The sequence below is a fragment of the Pipistrellus kuhlii genome, unplaced genomic scaffold, assembly GCF_014108245.1.
Source record: "Pipistrellus kuhlii isolate mPipKuh1 unplaced genomic scaffold, mPipKuh1.p scaffold_m20_p_3, whole genome shotgun sequence".
NCBI lineage: Eukaryota > Metazoa > Chordata > Mammalia > Chiroptera > Vespertilionidae > Pipistrellus > Pipistrellus kuhlii.
Genome location: NW_023425529.1, coordinates 130,430,075 through 130,441,718, shown reverse-complemented (window position 1 = coordinate 130,441,718; position 11,644 = coordinate 130,430,075).

Sequence of the window (11,644 nt, the reverse complement as noted above, 5' to 3'; positions counted from 1 at the left end):
TTTGATGAGATACATTTTTCCCCCCCAACACTGATATAGTAACATAAAATTATTCTGAAACCCCAGGAAGCTGAATTGGAAAGCCATTTAGTTTTTATATAATGCACAACTGATTTGCGTACTAACACAATGTAAAAATGGTTAGGAAAAATCCACTTCATTTGTGTGTGTGCATGTGTGTCAAACAAACTCTAAAGATTATTCAGGTTAAGAATTTTGGAGGACATTTATAATCTACAATAGTGAAATGAAAATAATTTTTCGCATAAATATCCCTTTCATGATCTCACTAAATCATTCTGCCTCTTTATCCTTGTTAGCATAAATCAGTGGTCCTGAAGGGCATCAGTTTTACTCCTCATGTGACCTTAGACAATATTTGGAGACATTTTTGTTTGTTACGACTGATGTGTATTTGGGGGAGCTACTGGCATGCAGTGGAAAGAGGCTAGGGATGCTGCTCAATGTCCTATTGATGGCCAGGACAACTCCCTCCCCCCCCCACCCCCACCTCCCAGCAAAGAATTATCCAGCCACAAATGTCAATAGTGCCAAAGTTGAGAAACCTCCACTTAAAATAGGAATATTTCAAGAAAACATTCCTTGAATGGGGGCAAGGAGAGGTTTTAAGTAGAAATCAGAACAGCTTTCTTTAACTAAGTTTGTCTTCCTTAGTCCACTAGTCTTTTCTTCTTGGTAAGCATTTAACTGCTAATGATGGTTTCCTTTTGCTTCAGAATTTTCTCACAGGGAGCGTCTTCCTACAGCCCACTCCTTGCCATGTCTGCACTCTACACACCTGTCTCCCCTCCAGCTCTATTCAGCTCTTTATCATTTTAGCTCTGTAGAGACTCAAAGGTCAATAGAAGGAACAGTCATTGAGCTAATCGCTGACCAAAATGCATTTTGATTTTCAATTAACACTCAAGGATAGGGATTACTATTTGTGATGACTATCACTATTTTTGATTAAGAGGAGAGAAAACAGTGTGGAGTAGAAGACTTCTATTTTGGGTTTCTGCCTCAGAAGACTTAACTCAAATACTCAAAACAATTTAAAAACTTTTCATGAAACTAAATAACTAGTGCTGCTATTTGAAAATAATGTTTTGGACAGCATGCAAGTTCAAAAAATGGTCCCTCCACCAGACCATGAGTTCCACGAAGCCAAGAACATTTTCTTTGCATCTCAGTGCTTAGATCTCTGATTTTTATTTTAACCTTTAAAGTTCAAATGTAATGTAATCACAAGCACACAGTTCAATACATAAAATCTTTGGTGTAGAGTGTAGACCATGGCATCATTCACATATCTTCCGTGCAGTGATATAGTCACAGGATATTGAAAAGCACTTGTCCCCATCCCCCTTACATGCTATGACATTCCGGGAATATATCTCACTCTTTTCCTGGCCTGCCTATTCCCTTTGGGAGGCATTCTGTCATTGTTCCTTTTACTTGTTTATTTTTCTCTCTATTTTGAAGCCAAAAATAGAAGTCTCCTGCTCTGCACTGTTCTCTCAAGCAGTGCTTGTTTCTCTCGACATCAGTTCCTCTAGGACCTCCAATGATTGGGTTAGAGCCCTTTCTTTGAGCTCTTGTGACCCTAACCATGATGTAGCAGACCTGTCTGTTTGTCTAGATTTCCCTTTAGACAGTCAGCTCCTCAAAGGCAAAGATTTTGTCTCAATCATCATTACATTCCCCTGGACTTAATATAAAATCTAGAACTGGCACAGAACTGTCATCCACTCAATGTATGTGCAGTGAATAGAGGATATGTAGAGTTTGTCACATGGATTAAGTTAAAAATCTTTTCCATCAGTACAGGTAGCACAGTTGACATGCTATAAATTGACTAAGAGATGTTCTCCATAAAGGCCCACAGGAATGTGGTACTGCCAAGGTGTGCCACAGAGTCCCCAAACCAAGGAGCCCAGGCAAGGGCAGCTGCCTGCATCCTAGACTCTCTCTCTTCTTTTCCTAAACTGAAGAGAAAGGCGAGGAAAAGGCTACCGATGATACACATGACTGCCCTGAATTCTGCTTCATATTTCAGGAAGAGAGAAATTGCATTTGTTCTTTAGGGGCCTGAGGGAATAGAATTAATGCCAGTGGGTAGAAAATGCACTGGTTATTTCAGAAAAATTGGTTTTGGAGAGTTTGAGCCTGGGGACAGGGCATTCAGCCCCTGTCTCTGTCCATGCAGACTGGATGAGACATGAGTGAAGATGCTGGAGAGAGGATGTGTGCATTCAACAGAATGCTGAACTGGCTGCCCTGTAAGGTCCCTTAGGACTGTAAAGTGTGATATGCACCTGGAGTCCACGGGTTGAAGAACAGTCACAGGTCTGACAATCCCATAGTGAAACCTTCTTAGGTGCCAGCAAGGAGATTTATAAGCCTCATCCTGGTAAACAGGTGGGACCCCTGGCTAGTGCCAGAAACCCTGCTCCGGCCCCTCCCACAGGAGGAAGTCCCACCCCTCCTGTCTATATGAGCTCTCCACACTTGAAGGGATTCCTGTCACCGGGGGGGAGACCTGGAAACTACTGCTTATCATCAGCTTTACTGTTCTTGCAAGAGATGCATGACTGTTAAAGGAAATCTTTACCTAGGTATTCACAGTAGCATTCATTCCCATTTCACTCCCTCTCCCTTTCCCTGCCTCTCTCTCCTCTCTTCACCTCTTTCCTCTTTGAGTCTCATCTCTCACTTCTAGTGAATATCCAGTACAATGTGTAAAACAGTGGAGAGATGTAATACCACGAATGTACTGTCTCTATAGAAGATTCAAATATAAGCAATTAATTGTTAAACTGAGAGGCAAGGGATTTAAAACGGAACCTATGGAGATTACTCTGCTATAAGAAGAGGGTTTTAGACTCTGGACCTGATTTCTCAAAGAGTCTCAATTCAGGTATAACAGCTTCCGGTAGAGATTCACCTGCACGGTACGAGACAGTGCTTATCATTGCTTCATGCATAATTATCCTACTACACCCCCCTTCAGTCGTCTGAGAAATCTCTCCGGAGATCTTTTTGGGAACGTGGTGGCAGTGATCTTGAACCCTTAGCCCCTTTGCAGTCTGACTGCTTCCAACCATTTCAGTGTGTATTTTATCTGTGTATTTATGCCACGGAGCTTTCTCTAGTTCTAGTTTTTTTTTTTTTTTTTCTTTTCTTCAAAACTCCGAGATCATTTCTGGCACTCATATAATGTTTACAGGGAACTAGTTAAAACTTAACTGATATTTGGGGAAAAACCTTGTTAGCAGAGATTGTTTATATAAAACTACATCTAATAAAGAATCTCCAGCCTTTTTGAAGACAGAGAACTTGAAAGTCAGCTCTTGGGCCGAATTCATATATCTCTGTCTCTCTCCGTTGTTCTTGGCAACACCTCACATGTAACCCAAGACCCAGCTAAAGTTCCGTTCAGAAGGCAGTCACGATTCAGCGATCTTATCCTGCAGAATGCCTCCTCTTGGCGTTTACATCATATAATTTGGTAAGCGGTTTACACATTTACTCCTGTGATTTTCGAGGGGCTTTTATGATCTGCCAAGTGGACAAATGTCAACAGGCTTTCAGGATTGACATACCAGGATTTCTGTCTCTTGTGGACAGATTACTGTAGCTCATAATAGCACACATGTAAACAGGCCCAGCGATGTTAATGGAAGATGAGGTTCCCACCAGTGGTGGCTTGATGAGGAAATCCCAGCGGAGTGGCCTCTGTCACTCCTCGGCTTCGGCGCAGTAAGTTTCCCCTTTCGCACAACTCTATGGGACAGGCTCCCTGAGCACGCTCTGCCTGTGTGCAGCCAGAGCATGCATGGCCAGGTGTCAGCACCCAGGAGCCTGGCGGCGCACACTGCGGGTCTCACCCAAAACTCCGGCTTTGTTTTCTCCTGGCATCACGCGCTGGGCCTGACCCCAGGAGCTCCAGTCTGCCCATGTCATCAGAGGGGATGCCCTCCTTGTGGGTGAGAAAACTCAGTCCCAGGGCAGCAGGAACACAGTTTTCAACTACAGAAGGAACTGAGTTGAAAGCCACTGCCAAGATGTTGGAATTTCCAGCTTATTGTTCTTTGCAAAAGGAGAAGTAATGATGAGTCATGGAACTTGTGCTTTTTTAGTTTCCATGTTGGAAAATATTTGAGTCTTGATCCTGGTCTTTTTTATTACGTTTTTACATTACCTGTGATGAGAATCAAAAGGAAAAGGAAGACAGGAGGAAAGACTTGTTTGTCCTGTTCCTCACTCCTTGGTCACTAGGAGATGGGACCACATGCCCTGCAGGGACCATGGCTATTTTGGGGGAACTGAAGAAAAGAGCTGGAGAGGGAATGCAGGCTCACCTCCCTGCATAGGGACACCCTGAGAACTAACTTGGATTGTTTTTTAATACCTCCACAGTTGTCCCAAGTGAGAAGGACCAGGACAGCCTGATTAGCTTATTCCCTTCCATATTGGCTTTGTCTCCCAGGTCAAGGCCAGACCAGAAATAAACAATTCTCAAGAGTGAGTCAAATGTAGTCTTCCTAAAATTTCCATTTGCTGAAGATTCACATACAATATTTATATCTTCTACTTACCGGCTTTTTAATCTTAAGGAAATGACTTAATGCTTATTTAAAAGGGGGACACATATAATACTAGTACTAACTCTATCCTATAAACTTATTGTGAGGTTGAACTAAGAAACACGGATCAAAAGCCTTGCACAGTGCCTGGCACACAGGAGACACTAAAACAACCTGAATGTTCGGTGCCCATCCAAGTAACCCTGAAGTATTGGTTCCTGACTGTGTGGACCACCAGCAACTCACATTGCTTCTTTCAGATCACATCCTACGCCCTGCTGGACTGGCCCCAGACACATCACACAGGCTGATTGAATTGAATTGGAACTTTCAGTTCTGCCTTGAATTGGTTCCCCTGTGTAAACAGTCTGTGTGATATCAATCCTCTGCTCCAGGGAGAAAGAGGCTGTTTGGGCATGGGTATTCTTTTCCTAAATGCAGAATGAAACGGGATCAGCAGGATGTTTCAGTGAAATATCTCATTTGAACTTTCCTATTCATTTGCTCTTTTATGCACTCGCAGCCAGGGGTTCCCAGCTGATCCGTTCCACTGCTCTCATGTACAGAGTGTAAAGACAGCAAAGAGGGGATTCCTGTAGATTCTTAACTTGTTAACAAAGGCTGCTATGACTGTGGCAAGCCCCCGAGCTGACAGCCAGTTTCAGTCCTTTGTAGGGGTTAAGAGAGAGAGAGAGAGAAGGCGGGGAATGAGGAGTAGGAAGCTTTCATCGAGATACTGACTCTGAAAAGCACCAGGGTGTGGAAAAGGGCCAGGAGGAGGGGAACCGCGAGTCCTGGAAACACCACCAGCAACCGTCCGGGGTTGGAATCTGTTGACTTGTTCTTGCTTCAGTCTCCTGTCGACCAGATGTTCTATTGACTCCCGTGACTGGGAGCACTCCACCAAGCATCAGGAGACCTCAGGACCAGGCTGAGGACCATCAGCTGTGTGGTAGTGGGCGTACCTTGTAACTTCTAGTGGCTATTTATTGTTTTTAATGTGTAAAAGTCACACATAGTATTAAAAAGTGTTGCTTTGAGGTTCAATCACAGAGGGTCTCATATACATAAAGTGCTATGAAATATATGGTAGCATCACCAATTATTTTCCTCATTCAGAATCTGTAATGTGAATATCGTCATCCTTTGTTTGTTATGAAGAACATTCTGGGTCTGGGATAATGGTAGGGGACATGGAGAGGATGTAAATGAAGATATATGGAAACAATGAAGATATGTATAGTACTTTTATCTTAAAAATAGGCACTAAAGCTGGCTTGGTTATTACTCTCCTGAGTTAATTCTAAAAAGCACATGTAAGATGGACACAGCCAAATATATTCCAGCCTGTATATCTTTCTAACAATAAGTCCCAAAGATGAAACTGGGTCACAGAGCTAACAAAATGGAAACTTAGTTGTTCTCTTAGTCTTTCAGTTTACCTCCTGCAGCAGCACAGAGCTGCTTACCTAACCTTTGTATTCATATTTGAAAGGTTTTCACTCAGGATGGCATATTTTTTTTTTTTTTTTTTTTTTTTTTTTTTTTTTTGTAAATTAAACCAGTATCTGTGCAATTCACCTGTTCTTATTGTGGTTATTGTGGACCTGCTTAAAATGCTTGAGCCTGCCGAAACCTGTTTGGCTCAGTGGATAGGGCGTTGGCCTGTGGAATGAAAGGTCCTGGGTTCGATTCTGGTCAAGGGCATGTACCTTGGTTGTGGGCACATCCCCAGTGGGGGGTGTGCAAGAGGCAGCTGACTGATGTTTCTTTCTCATCAATGTTTCTAACTCTCTATCCCTCTCCCTTCCTCTCTGTAAAAAATGAATAAAATATATTAAAAAAATAAAATAAAATGCTTGAGCCTTCTTTTCTCTTTACCCTGAGGTCATTTTATAGTAGCAAATCCCAATCCCCATTCCCAAACCAAAGAATCTTTGATAAGTGTAGGTAACTGGGAAAGGTGAAAGGTAAACCAACAGTAAAATGAGTTAATTTTCAAAATGCACTTCTTTTTTTGTATACCCCAGGACTTTCAGTTGGCAATCTCTAGGCTGTTTTATAGCTTGCTTTAATTTATCTAACTAATGACATGAAAGATATAAAATTGGTAAAACTATAGTGTTTGGCTTGCTTAAATTAAGTTTATGAGTTTTGCTTAAGCCTGCCAAACAAGTTAAATATTTCATGGCTTTCACAGGCTACAGTTCTAATATTTATAACTCTTGTGTACAGATTTCAAAAAATTATAATTACAACTCCCAGGATCCCAGATATAGCAGATGTTCAATATTTTCTACAATGTTGGCAGAAATGCTTCTCATGATCTTTTTGATCCCCAACCCATGTATTGTATCTGTTGGAACAAGCTGTTGATAAGAAAGTCTACTGTCATTCTTTTATTTTAACGACCTTGGGAAAAAAACTGCAATGTGAAATAGGAAGAGAGATGGGAAAGGTGCTTTTTATCCTCCTAAAAATATATTACTGCATGGAAATAATGAATTACATAAAAGTGCAAATTGCCATGAGTCACATTTTATTTACTTTATGATCACAATATTTTTCTGTATAATTTCCATCTTTCTATAATTAAAAATGCAAATCTGTTGTGTGTTTTTTTGTTTTTTGTTTTTTGTTTTTTTGTGACTGACTTTCTTTGACCACTTTAATAAAACATCTATCTCATTAGCCCTTTAGGAAAATAAAAACCCCCTCTGTCAATCACTTCTTAAAGCTCAGGATCTTTGTATAAGGAAATTGTGCTATCAGCTCTGATCATTGTTAACCCTGGTATACAAATGTATTAATCCAATTTTTTGATATAATAGATGGACTCAGAGAAAATGGGCAGAGAAATTAATTTTGTGTTTGGAAGTTTCCGGCTTATGGACTCTACAATGCCTTCTGGCAGGAGGTAGCTTTGGAGGGCTCTGAGATATTCAACTTCCCAATTTGCCTAAGGCCTGCCTTGGGTAGAAGAAAGACATGCTAATTCTAAAATGAAATAGAACTGATCTATCCCTCACTCAACTTATGCACACAATTAATAGCAAAAAGAGACATTAAAAATACAACTTATATCTTAGTTGATTTTCTTAGTGTTTATATTTAAATATTTGAAAGTTTTCAAATGTCACACTCTCTAACATTTGCCCATAAATCTATAAAATATATTTAAAAATACATTTTTTTTCATGAAAAAGTAATGAACCTCAAATTTACAGACTCACAGGTGACTTCTCTGCCTCACTCTTAAGCTATAAAAATGCTCTGTGATAAAATAAAATGTGACTTCCAGTAGAACTTCTAGCCTGAGGAGATGCTGGAGGAGTGTGCCGGAGAGAGCACAACTACCAGAAATAGATGTATGAGAAGTTGGACTTTTAGAAACTAGGAATTGTAAAATGTACCCACTTGACTAACGAGGCTATTTTGGAATGTTAGCTTGTTTTCTGGAAACCTTAGGTAACAAGGTTTTACATCATAGCCTTCTGGTTGCTATGATATAAAGGTACCTGGGTGCTCACTCTGGAGATGCAAAAGCCCAAAGTATAAATACAGCCAGGCCCCTGAAGGATTCTCATGCTATATTTGTTGAGGGCACATGGAAACATTTTTAGTAAGAGACCTAAACCAAACTTTAAGGACTTGGATGGCTCCATCAGCTTTTTTCACCTCTTCCCACTCCAAGGGTGCTTTCTGGGTTCTTAATTCCTTCCTCCCTGGAGTTCTTTAAGTGATGCTGAAGTGACAACGTGGAAGAGTGCCCATCATCAGCTCTGTATCCAGATTGCTGCTGAGAATGGGGAAATTAAAGAAGTTCTTTTTAGATGCTGTCAATTTTTCTTAGAGTTCCCCTGAGGCATGCTCAAAGCCAGAATGAGAACCTGCATTAGAACTCCAGCTGCTTTGTAGGAGGAAGTGTAGGAAGAGGGCAAGGGCTGCAGGCCTCGGGGTGGGTGCATGCAAAACTCTGTGGAGGTTATGTAAAGGATTTTAGAGAATTCATCTATAAAACAGAAACCATAAGTCTACAGAGCTGTAGGATTCCACTGAGTGAACAAAGTGTCAGGAAACTAGCAGACATTTAACACTTGCTTCCCAGAATTCCATTCTCTGCATCATTTATGGACCACAAGAGACATTTGGAAGATGGAAATGAAACTGCCGCCATTTTCTTTTGGATTGGAAGATCTGTACAGGGCTTAAGGTGCTGTAACAACTCATGCATGCTCTCACTTAACCTGCTGACTCACCTGGTTGGTGTCAGACAGTGTTTGGGTTCCTGGAATCTTCTCCTCTAGGTTCTCTAATTTCTGGGCTAGGTGTGTGTTTAGCTCTCTGGGGAAGAGTATGCAGTTTACCTGCAAGACACCTTTATCCTTGAAACTGGAGTCCTGGAGACAGTGAGACACTGATGTAGGTTCTGGTCCCTCTTTGCAGATTTCCCTCATTCTTGCAGGTTGCACCTCATCCTTGCTTCCCTTCTTCACGACTGTCTTTTCTTCCCAGCTGCTTGCCCTGCTAACTTTAGACTTCAGCATGAAACCCCAAAACGACAGCCTCAGTGTACAGTTCAACCAGTTCCCACAATTGAGTAAGAACCAAATGGATAAATTCCTATAATAACTTCCTTAGTATGTATCTATTTCCGAGTGGTTCTGCTTCTGTTTGAATTTTCACTCTTATTCCTCTCAAAATGCTTAACATAGTCCTCTGCTCATAGCAAACATCTCACTCGTTTTACTTCATTCTCAATCATTTGGTGAAAATCAACTCTGCTGGATGCTGGGGACACAGAGATGAATAAAGCAAGATCTGGGCCTACAAATCACACACAATCTGTTGGAAAGATTAAAGTTCCTCTATTAATGGGATTGACTCCTGGAAGTAATGTTCTGCTCTTTTTAGCAATAAAATCTGGGCTGGTGGAGGAGCTTGCCTGGCCACATTCTGGCCATGGGGCAATTTTGACATAGAGGGAATCCTAAATGGTCACAATGATTTCCCAGGTATTAAAACACTTCCACTTCAAAATGTCTTTCCAATGAATGCATTGCAATGAACTTCACAAGGACATGGTGTAGTGGGCTTGGGCAGGTGTTATCATACTATTTTATAGATAAATAAACTGGAGTCTGGAGTAGGATTTGAATCTAAAATTTCTGAATCCTAGGTCTCTCTACTGTGACACAGGTTTTCTCCTTGGCAATTCCAGATTGAAATCTTGCTTCACAAAATGAAAAGCCCAGAGGCCTGAAAGACTTATGGATTACCCTATAAAGTGTGTGGTTATCTGAAGGATCACCTACCATGTTTTCTGAGTTGAGTAATGCTTAGAGCAAAGTCCAGGCCCTGGAGAGATTCTGTGTTTAAATTCTTAAGTGTATTTCTTTTGGATGCCACCTAGTATTCAAAATAATAGCCTATTTCTCAAAACCAGCACCCTACTTTCTCATTAGGCATACCTATGTATAGTTTCCATAACAAAATCCACTTAGTAGCCCACAGAGCCTTGTCACATTGGATTTATCTTGCTGCCAGCTTCCAGAAATCTGTAAATGCTACTATCTCTCTTTTTGGATTAAATCTGATTCACTTTCTCAAAGTTGAAATAATTCATACAATATTTTTAGGCTAGAGAATCTGAAGCAAAGACCATTTCTGTTGAAGAAAAAAGACAGACACATCCCTAGGGAATGTTAAGAGCTCTGTCTTACCTCCAAATAAAGAGTGTACATTTTCACACATTTTGGAAAAATCAGCATTAGGCATGTGCATGCTAGTTTTAGTAGATGATTGTTCAAATTATGTATCACTTTACACCAACTGCTCTGAGAACAAAATAGCACCCTCAGTTGTGGAATTGATTTGCAAACTTGCAACGCCCAAGACGATTTGCTTGTAGTATTCTCTTATTTAATTTAGCATGAAGTAGTACCTTAGAAATAGCAGGTGCTTAAAAACTATCCAAAGACAATTTAATGCTTATCTAATGCCTAGAAAGTAGTTATCTCTGGTGGAGGCCAATGTTATAGAATTGTGTGAAAGAGGCTGGCATGGTATGAAATATTTCATTATTCTTCATAGGATGCCTTTGTCATTGTCTCCAAAATGTATATATATATTTTAAGTTAACTCTTTCTCTTTTTGTTTTATTTCCTTAAAATCATTTTAGAGTAAAGGTTGCTAAGCATATAAAGAAATCTTAGAGAATTTCTCTCAAGTTACTAAAACATAATGCAAAATCATAAATGGTTAGGGCCAGAATGCATTTTTGTGTGTCTTTGTTTACTTAGCACACAAAAACATATGTTTTCTTTTGTGCATTAGTGAAGTTTCTGCACTGCTATACCTTGCAGGTGAAAAGCCTAGAAAAGCAAAACAAAGCAAAACAAAATACAAGAGCAGAAGATTTGAAACATTAGGAAATACTGCAGTTATATGCTCTTGTCTATTGATCTTAATCCTTAATCTTTACTCTTATTCTGAGTGGTTTATCTTTATCCACTGGATTTGGAAAAGCAGTAAACTACTCACTGCTTTCTTAAAGTACGGTTTGACTGAATATCTCTGAGGGATAACCTCAGAAATACAAGAAACTTCCAATGCAATCTTCTATCCAGATGGTTAGTATGGGGACCATGGTTGTTAGAGGTAAGATCTGCCCTGTGATGGTGCTGTTGGCAAAGTGATTGTGTTGATAGCAGAGAAGGCACAGGAGAGCCTTTTGGTCTCAGGTGATGGCTTTTAGACGTGCTCCTATCAGACTTAGTTTGTAGATCTCAGTTTGTGTACTGAGTTTTATTTACCTTACAAGCAAAGTTATTTTCCATATCTAAAAAGACTAAAAAAAAGATGAGGATTAAAATGCTAAAGAGCCAAAACTGTTTGGCTCAGTGGGTAGAGCATCAGTCAGCATGAGGACGGAAAGGTCCCACGTTTTATTCTGGTCAAGGGCATGTACCTTGGTTGTGGACAAATCCCCAGTAGGGAGTGTGCAAGAGGCAGCTGATCAATGTTTCTCTCTCATTGATGTTTCTAACCCTCTA